The sequence below is a fragment of the Sus scrofa genome, chromosome 7, assembly GCF_000003025.6.
Source record: "Sus scrofa isolate TJ Tabasco breed Duroc chromosome 7, Sscrofa11.1, whole genome shotgun sequence".
NCBI classification, from domain to species: Eukaryota; Metazoa; Chordata; class Mammalia; order Artiodactyla; family Suidae; genus Sus; species Sus scrofa.
In genome coordinates this window covers 37557054-37575683 of record NC_010449.5, presented here as the reverse complement: position 1 = coordinate 37575683, position 18630 = coordinate 37557054, and the positions used below count along the sequence as shown (strand labels likewise).

Below are 18630 nucleotides of genomic sequence, written 5' to 3'. Positions count from 1 at the left end.
TGTTGTTGTTGTTGCTATTTCTTGGGCCGCTCCCGCGGCATATGGAGGTTCCCAGGCTAGGGGTTGAATCGGAGCTGTAGCCACCGGCCCACGCCAGAGCCACAGCAACGCGGGATCCGAGCCGCGTCTGCAACCTACACCACAGCTCACGGCAACGCCGGATCGTTAACCCACTGAGCAAGGGCAGGGACCGAACCCGCAACCTCATGGTTCCTAGTCGGATTCGTTAACCACTGCGCCACGACGGGAACTCCAGAAGCACTATTTGGATGCACCAGAAGATATATACGCTTGTGACAGCATTGCTTTTAAGAGTGAAAAACTAAATCAACTGGAAACATTTGAATGTCATTAATAGAAGATCAGATTCATATATCATTGTCTATTCATACAAGGGAATATTATACAGCAATTACAATGATGAATCACAGCTTTGTGTCTACACAATGATAAATCTTAAAAAATAATGCAGAGAAGCTAATTGCAGGGTATGTAGAGTGTTACACCATTTAAGTAGCGTAAAAACCTGCAAAAACAGTACCATATTTTGTTTATAGATACATGAATATGTAATAAAAGCATAAAACATGTACAAGGATGATTGATGCTTCACAATCTTGGTTATTTCTGAAGAAGGAGAAAGAATGAGATTGGAGAGAGGACACAGAAAACTCTCAGTTGTATCTGCAATGCTTTTGTCCTCCAAAAAATATCTGAAGGAAATGTGGCAAACTGTTAAGATTTAACTTGCTATAGAGAGAGCTGGATATACTAAGTGTTCTTTATATCTTTAATGTATTTCTATGAGAAATATTCCATAATAAAAATAATTTTTAAAGTGATGCATCTCTAAGGGGTATTCGTATGCTTGATTTAGCAAATTCTTTCTGACCTTCAAAGCACCAGATGCTGAGACAGAGAACTCAACAATGGACAATATATAATCCCAGTCTTTGATGGTGGTTCTCAAACCTTGTTATGCGTCAGAATCATCTGAAAGGCTTGTTAAAACATAGACTTCTGGGCCCACCCCTAGCATTTTTGATTCAGTGGATCTAGGATGGGACTTGTGAATTTACATTTCTGACAAGTTCCCAGGTGGTGCTGACATTGCTGGCTTAGGGACCACACTTCTTTTTTTTCTCTTTTCTTTTCCTTCTTTCCTTCCTTCTTTCCTTCTTTCCTTCTTTCCTTCTTTCCTTCTTTCCTTCTTTCCTTCTTTCTTTCTTTCCTCCCTTCCTTCCTTCCTTCCTTCCTTCCTTCCTTCCTTCCTTCCTTCCTTCCTTCCTTCCTTCCTTCCTTCTTTCTTTCTTTCTTTCTTTCTTTCTTTCTTTCTTTCTTTCTTTCTTTCTTTCTTTCTTTCTTTCTTTCTTTCTTTCTTTCCATTTAGGGCTGCACCCGTGGCATATGGAGGTTCCCAGGCTAGGGGTCAAATTGGAGCTGTAGCTGCTGGCCCACACCACAGCCACAGCAACACTGGATCCAAGCCGCGTCTGTGACCTGCATCACAGCTCATGGCAATGCCGGATCCTTAACCCGCTGAGCGAGGCCAGGGATCAAACCTATGTCCTCATGGATGCTGGTTGGGTTTGTTAACCGCTGAGCCATGATGGGAACTCCAGGGACCACACTTCTGATGTTGTTTAAAGGATTTTATTCCTGCTGTAAGAACTCCAGGAACTGATGGGAGAAATATTTTCTGGATGGCATGCTCAGCCAAGTCTCTAAAAACATACTTCTGCTATTCACCCTGGGCCACAAGAAACACATCATCTTCCTGGGTTCTTTTATTATTATTATTATTATTATAGTTGATTTACAATGTTGTGCCAATTTCCGCTGCACAGCAGAGCGACCCAGTCATACATATACACACATTCTTTTTCTCCTATCATCCCCCATCATGTTCTATCCCAAGAGATTGGATGGACACAGTTCCCCATGCTGTGCAGTACGTTTCTTGGCTTCTCAAGAAATGTCACTCTATCCTCTTACCCCTTCTTACTTGTGGTTGTGTATATTTCAATTTATTCCATTAAAATTTTAGCTCGTCTAATCCTATTTGGTGCACACCCTATTGTTATTCTTGGATGTTGGAATTATGGGTAATTTTAAAATCTTTTTGCTTGTTTGCATCATTTAATGTTTTCATAATGAACAATTCCATTATGAACAAGTGTTAATTATATAATAAAGATAGTCCTGTAAAATAAATACATATCAAGTTGTGTTAGGCTGGGTGATGAGGGCGGAGGTGCCAAGAAGTAATACGGATATGTACTTGCCTTTAAGAGGTATATGATCTCATTCATATATACACTGGAAAAATATTTAGTAATAGACAAGGTATTCAGGAAACAGTGTTCACTGAGAACTAAATGTACAGTTGGCAAGTACTTTGGAAGGAAAAAATGATGAGGCTGCATGGTCCTGGGAGGAGCATTTGGGCCCAGCCTTGGATGATAAACCTGCCAGAGCCTAAGCAGAGAGCAAGGGAGGATGCTAGGGTCTCTGCAAAGCCCCGGGGTACATACAGGTGCTCAGTGAATGCTGTGAAGAATTGAACAATTATTGGATGTATATAGAAACTTCACTTGGGCACAAGTACACATGTAGCATCATAGTGGCTCATACCTAAGACATATAAATTAAAACCAAAATTAATTGCATTTGGGTTTATGACAAGTCAAATATGGGAGAAAATGTCATTTTCTCCTTTTATGTGATCTCTACATTGATGACTACATCCCAAAAGTGTATCTGTGCATTTATAAAGAAATTATCTTTGGGTGTGTTCTCCTCTTTTGCCTTTAATTAAGATTGGGGAATTTTGGCATTCCCACTGAGGCTCAGTGGTAATGACTAGTATCCATAAGGATTCAGGTTTGATCCCTAGCCCTACTCAGTGGGTTAAGTATCTGGTGTTGCTGTGAGCTGTGGTGTAGATTTCAGATGTGGCTTGGATCCTACATTGCTGTGACTGTGGTTGTGGCCAGCAGCTGCCAATTCAACACCAAGCCTGGGAACTTGCATATACCACACATGAGGGTCTAAAAAAAAAAAAAAAAAAAAAGTGAAGAAAGAAAAGCAAAAGATTGGGTAATTTTTTTTTTCTGGATTATCAGTCTTCTGGTTTCTCTTTAAAACCATACTGACCAAAAATAAATAAATAAATAAAATGAAAAAGGAATTCCCACTGTGACACAGCAGGTTAAGTATCTGGTATTGTCTCTGTGGCAGCACAGGTTTGATCCCCAGCTAGCACAGTGGGTTAAGGATCTGACTTTGTTGCAGCTCTGGTGTAGGTCACAGCTGTGGCTTGGATTCAGTTGCTGGCCCAGGAACTTCCACATGCTGTGGATGCAGCCAAAAACCAAAACCAAAACCAAACCATACTTATCCTAAGAAAGTATCTCTTCATTTCTTTATGTTTGGACTATTAATATTTTTCTCTATGTTAAAAAGCCTGGAGCCATCTACTTCTTGACAGGATAAAACAACAGGGATCAAATTTATCCTTCTGCCTTAAACAAGCAAATAAGCAGATTAAAATATATGGAAAAAATGAGGGGTTACAAGGAGGGGATGGATGGAGGAATTACAAAGGTGCATGAGGAAACTTTTGAGGGTGACAAATATATTCATTACCTTGATTGTGCTTTCACGGGGATAGACATATTTCAAAACTTAGATTGTATACTTCAAATATGAATAGTTTGGGAGTTCCTGTTGTGGTGCAGTAGAAACGAATTCGACTAGAATCCATGAGGATGCAGGCTTGATCCCTGGCCTTGCTTAGTGGGTTAAGGATCCGGCATTGACATGAACTGTGGTGTAGGTCACAGACTCAGCTTGGATCTGGCGTTGCTGTGGCTGTGGCGTAGGCCAGCAACTGCTGCTCCCATTCAACCCCTAGCCGGGGAACCTCCATATGGGGCTGGTGCAGCCCTAAAAAGAAAAAAAAAAGGTAGTTTATTGAATGTGAATAATAGCTCAATAAACCTGTTTTTAAAGTCCTGGAGAGAGGAAAAAGTAGCCTGGAAACACAGGTACCATTAAAAAAAAGGACTCCTGTGGTATTAGTTGGGTAAACTCCTTTTCTTTTAGCAGATTTTTAAAAATTACTGTTAAGCAGAGGTGAATATACAGTAAAAAAAAATACTCCCGTGCTATTTATTTGGATAGTTATTCTTATTTCTCAGATTTATTATTACTGTAGAGCACTGGGATACTAATGAAGTTAAAGCTTTTGGGTCCTCACTTACAGAGCTCTTTCCAATGTTCTGTAGCTAATTTTCTACATGTAATTGTGTTTCCCTTTTTTTTTTTCTTTTTTTTTTTTGTCTTTTTAGGGCTGCACCTGCGGCATATGGAGGTTCCCAGGCTAGGGGTCTAATCGGAGCTGTGGCCATCGGCCTACACCACAGCCACAGCAACTCAGGATCCGAGCCACGTCTGTGATCTACACCACAGCTCAGGGCAACGCCAGATCCTTAACCCACTGATCGAGGCCAGGGATGGAATCTGAAACCTCATGGTTCCTAGTCGGATTTGTTTCTGCTGCACCACGATGGGAACTCCTGTGTTTCCTTTTTTAAAAAGAGGCCCCAAACTGTATAAGGTTCAGGCTTCACGAAACCTGGATGCATTCCCTGCCTTCCACTGCATTCACGGGATGCAAAAGTTCTCGGAGCCAGGGATCAAACCTGCGCCGAAGCAGCAGTCTGAGCCACAGCCTTGACAATGCCTGATCCTTAACCTGATGAGCCAACTGGGAACTCCCAACTTTTTTTTTTTCTTTTAGAAAGATTGTATTAAAGGTCTTTAAAGAGTTAACATCCAAACTTCAGATCCAGCTGCCAAGGAGACCCTGTTTTGCTGTGGGGGCTGGCTGGCACGGCAGGCAGCTCTGACTTCACTCTCTTTTGTTCGGGGTTGAGGATGGGAATGCTGGGCAGTGTCTCATCTATGGGTTCCACAGTGCTCAGGGGGTCAGGCAGGGGATTCACCCACGGCAGCATGATCTTCACTTTGATGGCCAGCACACCCTGTCTGAGCAGCATAAGGCATGGCAGTATCTGCGTAGGAGTTAACATGGTCCACACGGTGGATCATCAGGCCATCCACAAACTTCATGGACTTAACCCTCTGTCCTCGGACTTCTCAGGCTCCACGACCTAGCAGCCCATGGCCCCACATTCTAGGAGGAGCCACAGCACACCGGAGCAGTCCTTCGGCACAGCAAGCCCTCCCAGGAGCCTATAACACAGAGGTTCTGCCTATGTGATGGCACACAGAGCTCTGCCTTTTCAGCATAAAGCTCTACAGTGCCCCCAGGGGAGCCAAACCTCTTCTGAAGCACAGTGGTCAATTCCTGGATCCACCAGCACTTCTCATCAAGAACATTCTGGGTCCTGGAGACCAAGATAATGACTTCTGTCCCGGTTGGTGTAAGGCAGACTTCAACTCCAGAGTTTCATTTTTGGCTGGTACCCAGGTGAGACACTTGTTCAGTTCAGCTTTGAGGATGCCATCAACACCATCTTGGAAATTGGCACTGCCGTGTGGCTGCCTGGTTTCACCTTAAGGAATGACCCCAATGCTGCTGTAAAATGACCTAAGGAGTAAGATGTAAGCAAAATTTTCCCATTGCTCCTACGGACAGAACACAAACACCCCATGAACTTTAGGACTATGGTTGCCACGCTCAGACTTTAGAGCACCATTCTCTCCTTGAATAAGCCCTGTGGACTTGGTAAAAGCAGCCGAGGAGCTGTGAATAATATTTCAGACTTCCTCGCTTCCTTTCTCATCAACTGCTCTATCTGGAGAGACCTGAGTGTGAAGGAGAAAAATGACCCAATATGTACACTTCATCTTCAGCAGCTCGTGAATGTCCATTTCCTGCCTCCTTCCAAGGCAATCCAGAATTGAGCAGGCAATGTAGGAGAAGAGAGCTTTGCCTCGGGTGCTCTGTGTGACTCAGCATTGGGGAATTTCAGTTCTAACACCTCCAGAGAGTGTGTTTTGAAATGGTCGTGGAAATAGGATTGTTTACTACATTTGGGCCACATTTCACACTGTTCCTGGGTACAGTGTCCTTGCTCTTCCCCTGTGTCCACCAGATCCCACCAGTCCCTCAGTACAAGCTCAGCGCCTTCCTCCTGCAGTTCCCTTCCCAGATCCAGTGAGTGCAGAGTGAAATCTTCCTCCCCCAGTTCGAGCACCTAAGATATGACAATTCTTGAAGGTGTTAGGAGTTTAGACTCTAACTGCTATAACCATGTGATCTTGGGTAAGTGATAACTTTTCTGAGCAGAGAGCCCCCCCGATAGTAATTTATTTTCTACACTAATATGGGTTAATTTTGTAATTAAAATGTTTTATGATGGCAGGAACAATTCCTATTGATGTCATGGAGTTGGCATGAAGCTTAACTAAGAATATACATAAATATCCTTCCTAAACTATAAAATGCTGTACAAATATAAGGTACCAGCGGAGGAGATATTCCAAATATTTAATGACTGGTAGGCACTGGCCTTGACCAATCAAAACAGTCTTCAATCAAGGCACTGGAGCCAGATCTGGTAGGCTCCTGGCTGGGCCAGACATTAACTCTTTAGTTGCTAAATTAAAGGAAAGTTTGGGGTTTCCTGTAAGGAGAAGCTAAGGTAATGGGGGTCTAGTGGAAAGAGACTCAGGGGGCTAGGGCCACAGCTATCAAAAAATATTTTGGAGTTCCCTCTTTGGCACAGTGGGTTAGGGATTCAGTCCCTGGCCAGGGAACTTCCATATGCCACGGGTGTGGCCAAAAATTTTTTTTAACTTGCATATCAGTATAATACATTATAGCTTAAAATAGAAGCAATACTCTTTTATTCATTTGCCAAAAAGCTATAGAGTTCAACATGAACCTTTATGTATATATGCAGTGTTAATTTTTTCAAGACATATGCCTGGAGTTCCCATTGTGGCTCAGCAGAAAGGAATCTGACTGATATCCATGAGGAGGCAGAGTGATCCTTGGCCTCGCTCAATGGGTTAAGGAGCAGTGTTGCCGTGAGTTGTAGTGTAGTTTGCAGATGTGGCTAGGATCTGGTGTTGGCCAGCAGCTACAGCTCTGATTCAACCCCTAACCTGGGAACTTCCATATGCTGCAGGTGCGGCCCTAAAAAGAAAAAAAAAAAAAAAAAAGCCCAAATCTTTTTTATAGTCCAATAGGTTGTAATGACATTATAGAACTCAGGTAAACCTGAAAAACCTACTAATAACTATTAATTTTTGAGGTCTATTGGTTTTACTCTAAAAAAATCCAATATCCAAATATCTTGATTAATTCAAAATTAATTAAAAAACCAGGAAAATCTTAAATAATAAGGGAAGAAGGCAATCAACCAACAACAACCCTGACACGAAGACTTTGAAACAGCTCTTGTAACCACTGAGGGACATAAATAAATGGAGAGACATCCGGGAATCATAGTTAGAAGATTGAATTTAGTTGAACATGTCAAATTTCTCCAAAAAAATCTATAAAGCTAATGCAGTTCAGACCAAAATTCCAATAAGATTTCTGCTGATAGAGACAAGCTGATTTTCCATATGCAAAAGTATGCCACGAAAAGCTAAAGACAAAAAAATCTTGACTTCAATTGCATATTTTATACAAAATTTAACTCAAAGTGGATCATAGATGTAAAACTAGAAAACTTCTAGAAGAAAATATAGTAGAAATGCTCTTAGACTTATCAAAAGTACAACCCATAAAAAAATTGATAAATTGAGCTTTATTAAAATGAAAAACTTTTGCTTTGTGTTATTGAAAAGCACATGAAAGGATGGTCAGTATAATCAGCCACTAGGAAAATGCAAATTAAAACCACGATGAGATACTACACAGCTATTTGGATGAAAGTAAAACAAGTGAACCAACAAAAAAACACAAGAGCCTGACAGCATCAAGTAATGGCAAGGTGTGGAGGAAGTGGAATTGCTGGTGGGAATATAAAATGGTACTCAGGAAAACAATTTGCCTATTTCTTATACAGTTAAACACATATTTACTATACGATATAGTATGATCCCCCTCCTATTTACTTTAGAGAAATCAATTTTATATTCACCCCCAAAACCTGCACATGAATATTTATATCCGCTTTATTTGTAATCATTACTTAACAATGGAGACAACTAAAAATCCTTCAGTAGGTGAGTAGATAAACTGGGTACTTTCATATGCTTTAGCATTAAAATACTATTTATCAGTAAATATTATTGCTAGTAGAGTATGAATACTATTGAGGAATAAAAAGGAATGAACTATTATTACTACAGGCAGCAACATGAATGAGTCTCAGAGACATTATGTGGAGTCAAATAATCCAGTCTCAAAAGGTAATATACCTTCACCCAAAGCCATACAAATAAAACTAAAAATAAACAAATAAGACCTAAACAAACTTACAAGCTTTTGCACAGCAAAGGAAACCTTAAAAAAAAAAAAAAAAAAAAAAAGACAGCCTAAGGAATGAGAAAAATAATTGCAAATGATGCAACCGACAACCGACAAGGGATTAATATCCAGAATATACAAACAACTCATACAACTCAACAACAACAACAACAAACAAACAACCCAATTGAAAAATGGGCAGAAGACCTAAGGAGACATTTCTCCAAAGATATACGAATGGGCCAGTAGGCACATGGAAGGATGCTCAACATCGCTAATTATTAGAGAAATGCAAATCAAAACTACAATGAGGTACTACCTCACACCAGTCAGAATGGCCATCATTACTAAGTCTACAAATAAAAATGCTAGAGAGGAGTTCCCATTGTGGCTCAGCGGAAATGAACCCGACTAGTATCCATAAGAATGTGGGTTCAATCCCTGGCCTCACTCAGTGGGTTGGGGATCTGGCATTGTCTCAAGCTGTGGTGTGGGTTGCAGACTTGGCTTGAATCTGTCACTGCTGTGACTGTGATGTAGGTTGGCAGCTAGCCTGGGAACTTCCACATGCCAAACCTTTGGCCCTAAAAAAAAAAATTCTGGAGAGAGTGTGAAGAAAAGGGAACCCTCCTCCACTGTTGGTGGGAATGTAAGTTGGTACAACCACTATGGAGAACAGTATGGAGATACCTTAGAAAACTAAAAATAGAACTGCCATATGATCCAGCAATCCCATTCCTAGGCATATATCTGGACAAAACTTTCATTCAAAAAGACACAAGCATCCCTATGTTCATTGTAGCGCTATTCACAATAGCCAAGACATGGAAAAAACCTAAATGCCCATCAGCAGATGAATGGATTAAGAAGTGTGGTACATGTATACAATGGAATGCTACTCAGCCATAAAAAGAATGAGATAATGCCATTCACAGCAACATGGATGCAACTAGAGATTCTCATACTAAATGAAGTTAGTCAGAAAGAGGACAAATACCACATGATATCAGATCTAAAATATGGCACAAATGAACCTATGTACAAAACAGAAACAGACTCACAGACATAGAGAACAGACTTATGGTTGCCAAGGGGAGGGGGGAGGGAGTGGGATGGACTGTGAGTTTGGGGTTAGTAGATGCAAACTATTGCATTTAGAAAGGATAAGCCATGAAGTCCTACTGTATAGCACAGGGAACGATATGCAATCTCCTGGGATAGCCCATGTTGGAAAATAATTTTAAAAAGAAGGTATAGGGGTTCCCGTCGTGGCTCAGTGGTTAATGAATCCGACTAGGAACCATGAGGTTGCAGGTTCGATCCCTGGTCTTGCTCAGTGGGTCAAGGATCCGGCATTGCCATGAGCTGTGGTGTAGGTCACAGACTTGGCTGGAATTCTTCGTTGTTGTGGCTGTGGTGTAGGCCGGTGGCTACAGCTCCAATTAGACCCCTAGCCTGGGAACCTCCATATGCCATGGGAGCGGCCCTAGAAAAGGCAAAAAAAAAAAAAAAGGCCAAAAAAAAAAAAAAAGAAGGTGCATATATATATGTGTAGCATCACTTTGCTATACAGCAGAAATTGGCACAACATTGTAAATCAACTATATTTTAATAAAAAATGAAAAATTTTAGAAAGATTGTATACTTTATGTTTCCATTTCTATGACATTCAGGAAAAAGGCCAAATGAAGGAATAATGGAGAACAGGCAAGAGGCTGCCAGAAATTAGGGATGGGGGTGGGCGGTGGGGGGGAGTGTGGCTCTGAAGAGGTAGCATGGGGGATTTTTTAGGGTGTGGGTTATAGAATTGTCTGTATCCTGATTGTCATGATGTTTACCCATAAGACTGTATACAGACACACACACATACATACGTCAATTTTACTACATATTGATTAAAAAAAAAGAAAGCCTGTACCTGGGTAGGAGCTCTGAATCCTCCTGAAAGATACAGTTTGCCAAAATTCTGTGTTCTTCACTTCAGTTTCAAAGTAGAAAACAAAATATTATTGTCAAGTAAATAGATTGTAAAGGAGTTCCCATCATGGCTCAGCAGTTAGCGAACCTCACCGCATCCATGAGCACACGGGTTTCATCCCTGGCCTTGCTTAGTAGATTAAGGATCTGGCGTTGCTGTGAGCTGTGGTAGGTCACAGGGACGGCTCAGATCCTGTGTTGCTATGGCTATGGTGTAGGCCGGTGGCTGCAGCTCCCATTGGACCCCTAGCCTGGGAAGCTCCATATGCCTCAGGTGCAGCCCTAAAAAGACGCGCACACACACACACACACACACGCACACACACACACACATACGTAAAAATATAACCAAAAAAACCAAACCAAAACCATACCTCTTATATGCAGCCTCAGTAACACAATATCCAGAATTGGATTCACTGGGTAATTATCCTTCACAAGCATAGAATCAGGCTTCAGATTATTAGAGCAACAGGTTGAACTGAAAAAACTAGGCAGAGGTGCTTGCCGATGTGAAATTGTTACCATTCAGAGGTTTACTGCGTTGTTTTTCTTCAACTTAATTTCATTTTCTATTTCAGGCCAGATCTATTGATAAGCTCTCTGGGGCTATTTTTATGAAGAAAAAGAAAAGAAAAGAAAAGAAATGAAATGTGTGTGTGTAAGAGTTCACAGTGGGTTACAAATGATCTGTGTTTTCTTTTTGCATCTTAGTATTTTTAAGAAAGCTCTCTACTGAGCGTATGTTTATAAACCAATAACCTAAGTCAGTTATAAGAACTTAAGTCAATTGCTTAACTAGAGGATCTTCCACAGAGAAAAAAGTATGGACTGTGTTTTATCTTGTGTAGGCAAGAATGGGCTTAGTTACTCTAGGTATGATATCTAGTAAATGGGTGCTTCTAAAAGGATTTCAAACAGAGGTCCCTTAAAAGATTGGGTAAACAATTTGGCAGTTCCTCAAAAAGTTAAACATAGAATTACCATATGACCCAGCCATTCCGCTCCTAGGTGTATACTTACAAGAACTGAAAATCGGTATTCAAATAAGTACACGTACACTCACGTTCATAACAGCATTATTTGCAGTTGTCAAAAGCTGGAAACAACCACGTGTCCATCAACTGATGAATGGATAAAGAAAATGTTATATATCTACACAAGGGGATAGTATTCAGCCGTAAAAAGGGATGAAGCGCTGACACAAGCTACAGCAAGGATGAACCTTGAAAATGTTATACTAAGGGAAAGTTGCCAGACAGAAAAGGTCACATATTGTGTGATTCCGTTTATGTGAAATATCCAGAACAGGTAAACCTAATGACAGAAGGCAGACAAATGGTGGGGAAGGGCTGGGGAGGAAGGAAGGGGGAATGATGGTGTCATGGATATGGTGTTTCCCTTTGGGGGAAATAAAAATGTTTTGGAACTCAATAGGTGTGATTATACAACATTGTGAAAGTATAACATACCACTGAATTATGCACTTTAAAATGATTAATTTTGTGTTCTGTGACTTTTACTCAATTTTAAAATATGATGAACTGTGTCCCTGCAATCTTCTTCCAATATGCAGCACAATCTTTGTTTTTCAAGAAAATCATAAGGGATACATTTAGTTTTGCCCATATCTGAATAGTTAAGAACTCTTGAGTGGCATGTGAATTAATCAGCGATATGTATTTTTTCTGAAAGTGATCTGAATATTCTAAAAATATTCAGAGGAATTGAGTAGTCGGAATGGTTACAAATCAGCATAATGAACTCACTTTGTACAAGCTTTTCAATGCTCTTCATGTGTAAAAAGTATCTACAAATATTTAATTATAGCAAAATCATCTGTTGGAATAACATTCTATTTAGCTGCTATTGCCCCAGTGGTCTTTGCAATTCTTGGGATGCTGTGCCTGACAAAGGCACTTCATTGTTGTGATGAGGGTCAGAGAAGTGAGAGTGAGGGCGAGTGGGGTATTACCTACAATATTTGACTCTGGGGCCTGGAATATTTCTAAAAATTTTGAAAACCTCAGGTTTCTCTTTTCACCTAGCAATCGCTCTTCTTTCAAACATCCAATTTTCTTGAAAAATTCTAAGACCATCTCATTTTTCCTTCAAAAGTCTGTAAGACCCTGTGGATGATGCATATACCAAATGACTCGCCTTTAAAAAATCATCACAAAGTCCTTTACCGAAATTCATTATTTGAATTTTCCATTTTATTTGTTTCTAACCACGACTCTGAACATTTCAGGCAAAATTTCTGAGCTGGATAGTCCCTGCCCATTCCAGACTCACTCTTACCTTTTCCTACTGTACCCTAGGCCCTGGCAGGCTGACCTCCATTGATTTCATTAAGAGGCTCCAGACCCTCTGGCTTCCTGAAGGGTTCAGCCAATGGGAGGCACATGCAGGAGGTCAGAGGGCAGGGGCAGAGAGAAACTGGGGTATCTATTCATCCACAGCACTCTCTGCAGCCTGTGGGTTGACCACAGCTGCATTTTGTGTTGTGTTCTTACAGAAGGTTATCACTTGTGCTCTGCGACCCCCTCCTACAGCAATAGTCACAGCCATGGCTTCAACGACAGCTTTCCCTCCATTCCAGATGTTTTTCTTTTCTGCCATTTCTGACTTACGGGTGGTAAAGGCACCACACTGTTTTTCGTACTGTGTTTTGCTAGACCATCCCTGGCTGGTTTCCCCTTGCTCTGCGCAAAGGACTAACTACATAGTTTGTAGGGTCTAGTGCAAAATGAAAATGCAGCACTCTTTGTTTGAAGATCACGATGGATTTCAAGATGGTGTCTGCAAGGCATTAAATAGTGTGGGACCCTTCTAAGTGTGAGGTCCTGTGTAACCACACACGCTCCACATCCAGAAAGCCCGCCCTGCCTCCATACTATTGTAAACAGCACTTACCTTAAAGCTCCTCCGTTACCTGTTGAGCATGCCACTCGTTTCCTGCCAGGATCCTTTCTCATACAAGGTCTTATGGATTCGCACTCCCATTAAAAAAAAAAAAAAAAAAAAAGTTGTGACTCCATTAGGGGTTCTGGAAAAGTAGCCATTATCTATACTTAGATTTTTAACACTGTGCAATCTAAAATTTTTTGATCGATTTGCATCTGCAGTCACTTACTCTCTGTCTTCCTTGTCCTTACAGAGAATAAAGCTATTCATTTGGCTTTGGGAGGCAGTGAGGGCCAGCACAGCCCTTGAACACTACCAATCCTGTGCTGGTACCCTAGCTAAGATGTGTGACTCCCAAAGATGCCTTTTGGGCAGGCATGGCAATTTTTAGCAATGATTTCAACCAATGGGTTGCTTTTTTTTTTTTTTTTTTTTTTTTAAGTATTGGATACAGAATCTACTATATACCCTAGCTTTTCTGCTTCTTTTTCTCTCGGAAATAAGACTTCAACTGAGAACTTTCTCATAGCCTGGAACCTATTTTCTCTGGCTAGAAACTTCCCAGAGATAGCGATCTCTTAGTATTACTTAACAAACACCAGTTAGGCCTCTTGTCTTGAGTAAGGCCTTCTCTCTCAACACCGTCCTTAACAGCCTCGGGGGTTGAGGTGACAAGAAACAAATTAGGTTATCTTGTTGGTTTCAAAATGGGAGTCCCATAAGCCCTTCTGTGCCAGGACTTTTGGCTTTCATTGCTTTGGTTGTTACAGATTCAGGGATGACAAAGAAGATGAGTTTGAGAAATACTCTATAACCATAGCATTTCACTGCTTGAACTTGCCACAGACTTAGGTGCCCTTGACGGCTGAGCCTTCTTCAGCAAGTGCATTTAGTTACGTCCATCACTCATTTCTAAAAGCACTGATTTCTTCTGTCCTCAGGGTCCTTTGATTTGGTCATGTTGCCTCTCAAGAGCCTTGGACAGAGCAGGAAGCAGAGGTGGGATTTTCTTTCCACGCTTTTCTCTCTCTATTTCTCCCTGCCTCCAGTTTTCCCAACTTTCAAGAAGCTCTCCTAAACAGATACATTTAATAGAAAGTATTATACAGAAGGGTTCACTTCTTTGAAGAGTTACCAAATATATTGTCTCATCTTTTCTCTGAAATGCAAATTTTCTCTCAAAGAGGACAAACTTTCATTTCAAAAGGGGGTCATCTGAAAAAAATAATTCCATCTATTTAAATCCAGAGCACAGAAAAATTACTCCTAGAATAAATAATACAGGAATACTCACTGAGCCTAAAACACTTCGTTAGGTTGTGAATTGGCTACATTTCCATTTCTATTCAGTTGTGATCTGTTCTTGGAGAGGCAAATAACCAGCGTGGCCTCTGACAGAACCCTTCTCTTGTGAAAGCCAACAGTCTTGCTTAGATTTCTAGTTTGGATGGCTGGAAGGGGCCAAGGGTCTTGTACTCAAACTAAAATGAGGAAACTCAGTAGCTGTTCTGAACTGGGTAACAGGGCTGGTAAGCACAGAGTTGAGAATTTTGCCCAGTGCATCAGATTCCTAAGCCATGCAATTTTATTTATTTATTTATTTATTTATTTATTTATTTATTTATTTATTTATTTATTTTGGCTGGGGGGGCCCAGCAGGTTCCAGGCTAGGGGTTGAATTGGAGCTGTAGCCATCAGCTTACACTACAGCTCACAACAACGCCGGATCCTCAACCCACTGGGCGGGGCTAGGGATCGAAGCTGCATCCTCATGGATACTAGTTGGAGTTTGTTAACCACTGAGCCACGACGGGAACTCCTAAGCCATGCAATTTTGAAGTGGTTCTGAGGAGATACATTTTTTTTCAGGGAAAATCAGCCACCAGTTTTACTTTGCGTCTTCCTCCATCCCCAGCCCTGCCATTTTCCTTCCTGGGCATTGTCTTCTACGTGGTTGAGAGGGCCCTCAGCAAGTACCTGTCCACCTTGCTCTCTGCAGTATTCATCTCTGCCTTCTCCCTGGATGACCTGCTGGACACAGGTGGTGTTGCTCTGAACGTCTCACAGTAACAAAACTGCCATTTCCACATATCTACTGTAAGTCAGAACTATATTTCAACATTTAAAAAATTTTCATAATTATTATTATTTTTCTTGATTTTCTTTCTTTTTTTTTTCTTTTTATGGCCACACCCGAGGCATATGGAAGTTCCTGGGCTAGGGGCTGAATCAGAGCTGCAGCTGCTGGCCTATGCCAGCCACAACAATGCCTGATCTGAGCCACATCTGCCACCTACACTGCAGCTCACAGCAACGCTGGATCCTTAACCCACTGAGTAAGGCCAGGGATCAAACCTGCATCCTCCCAGACACTAAGTCGGGTCCTTAACCCGCTGAGCCACAACGGGAACTCCAATTTTCATAATTACTGATAACATTTAATACTAATTGAGTAATCCTGGTCATTTTAAATTTCAGGGCTTTTATACATATATTGCTTTTAAAATTATTTCAGACTTATTTGAAACATTTCAGCAGTAGTAGGGAGAAAAGTATAATGGACAGATTCAGCAATTATCCATGCTTTGCTAATCTTGTTTTATTTATCTTTTATTAGGAGAGGGCTGGAGTGTTTGAAAATAAATCCTAAACATACTTTCACCCAAAACTCCTCATTATGCATCTCTAAATAGATAAGAATTTAAGGAAAAAACATAACCATAACACCATTATCACATCTAACGAAATTAATAATTTCTTAACATCAAGTTCACATTTTATTTTCCTGATTGTCTCAACAATGTCTTTTTAACTGGTTTATTCAAATCAGAGCCACGCAATATCTAAACATTGTGCTTGGTTTACTATGCATTTTAAAAGCCATTATTTACATACATTTGAGTTTTACTTCATTTAACCAGTGAAGAAGGTATGGTTCCAGTTTGCAGGTGGGTGAACTGGGACCCAGAGAGGTTAAGAAACCTCCCCAAGTTCTCATTGCTGGTAGCAGGCAGATCCAGAGTTTGAATTAAGGTCTGCCTAAATCCAAAGACTCCATTTTACTTCTTCCCCTTCAGGCCACCGGAATTTTTCCCGTGTTGCAGAGGCAAAGGGCCTAGTGGTTAAGAGAGAGGGTTTGGGCTCAGGTTAGCCTGGATGCAAACTGGAGCAAGTTACATAATCTCTCTGAGCTTCCACTTCTGTCTGCATCTGTAAAATAAGGTTAAGGATGAGGGTTTGGGGCTGATGAAATAGGAGAATGCATGTCTAGTACTTAGCATGTCTAGTACTTAGGCATATAGAAAGCACTCAGTAAAGCTTAGCTATTACTAGTGTAGAGGAGGAGAAAGGATCACAGCATATGTGTTTGTTTTTGTCAATGGCCCAGGAATGGTGGTTCATCATTGTTACTACAACCTGTTTCAGGTTGAGGCTGAAGGGGAGGAGTAGGGTGGTGATTCTGCCTGGATTGGAGAAGGAAGCCCTGAACATAAAGACTTAAATAGGCATCCGAAGAGTTCTCCTGAGCCCTCAGCTGAAAAATAGTTGAATACGTCTTCTGACCCTGCTTATCTCCACTGAGGGAAAACCAGTGGGTAGGAGACATGGTGGGAGGGAGATTATTCAAATTTGGAACCATGTAAATGCAGGAAACCTATTCCAAAAAAAAAAAAAAAGAACTGCATTAAAAAAAAAAAAAACAAAACCAAAAAAACCCACCCTCTTTTACCACGGGGTTAGTGCTGAGAATGGGAAAACTAGGATCTAATGACAATAATAATGATAAAATAATAATAATAAATAATAGTAATAATCCCTTCACATTTTTTTACAGCCCTAGGAGGACTTTGATCATATAAGGCAGGTTTTGCGCTGGGAAGGGACTGTTTTAGCCTGACTCTGATTTCAAACATTCAAGGTAATATTTTAACTTTAGCTATCCTCCCTCTGACACTCATTCTAAGAGTCCAGACTAGTGCTCCCAGACTTGGGGTGGTCTTCAAGAGAATGCATTGTTGAGGGTTGAATCCATCAACTACCTAAGGTCTCTGTATGTATTGTCTGTGCGTTATGGACGCTTCCCAGTTTATTAGACCATAGGTCATTTTTGATGCTTAAATCAGTTAAGACTCTGGGGCCCTTATTAGAGTCCTCGGGAAGGGAGGGGGCACATAACACTGCTCCCTGATAATCAAGAACTTGTTCTAAGGTCTTTACATATATAAACTCATTTAAATCTCCCAGTAACACTACACTGCAGGTACCATTGTTCTGATTTTACAGACAAAGAAACTGACCCAGTGAGGAAGTAACTTGCCTAAGGTCAGAGCCTGCAAGACTAACCATTAGGTTTACTACCTCTCTGTTGGCAGTGAGCCAAGCATATAGGGGTCCTTGGAAGGTGACACAGGCATCCTTGGCTGTGAAGCAACAACTCTTTAGGCCCCAAATCCTTCCTTCTCTTTTGGGGGCAGGAAAGACCAAGGTGTCAGTTTCCTCATTGACCCTGGGCGGGTTACTCCTTTCAAGCCTCGGCTTCCTTATCTGCCCCAGGGAGGAGTTTTAGGTTAAAAGACCTCTCCTGGCATTACAAGTTGTGGGTGTGTGCTGGGGGGCGGGGGTGGGGGGGTTGAGGGGCTGAGGTTTCTGGGCGGCACTGCGCTGCTTTTCCCAGGTCTCTAGAGGAAACACGACGTGTTGAGGTTTTGACCTAGTCACTGCCTCCCAGCAGGTCAGGCGCCCAGGCAGTGATGGCGCTCAAGCTTGGCTCTTCTTCCTCGGCTTGGAAAAGGGCTGCCCCTGCAGCCAGCTCCAGCCACGGCCCGGCTTCCCGGAGTTCGAGGGTGGGTCTTTCTGCACTGAGGGAGTTAGAGATGAGATTGTATTCTTAGGAAGGCTTCTTGGAGGGAGTGATAGTGGAGACGTGTCCTGAAGGTCTAGCAGGAGTTGGTAAGAAGAGATGGAGGGGGAGGGATACCCCCACCCCCCGCCCCCAGCCACAGAACAAAGAAGCACTACCCGGCTTACAGTATAGGAGGAGGAGGAGGAGCTGTGAGAGTGGAGAGGTCTGTAAGGGCGAAATCGCGCGGGGGCTTCAGAGCTTTATTCTAAGAGCAATTGGGAGGGGTTTGAAGGAGTGTCGTCCAGAGTTTTAGAAAGACTCTTCTAGCTGCTCGGGAAGAATGGGTCGGAGGGGGATAGAAGGCTATCACAAAAAGCGTTCGGGATGGAAGATGACCAAGGGCTGAGGAAAGAGGGGATGAGGGGGGTGACCGAGCATCTGAGCCTTT

General features: G+C 41.7%; 1 pseudogene; it reads right to left on the bottom strand.

Annotated features, from left to right (window-relative positions):
* On the bottom strand, positions 4536-5901 carry LOC100155543 (annotated as a pseudogene).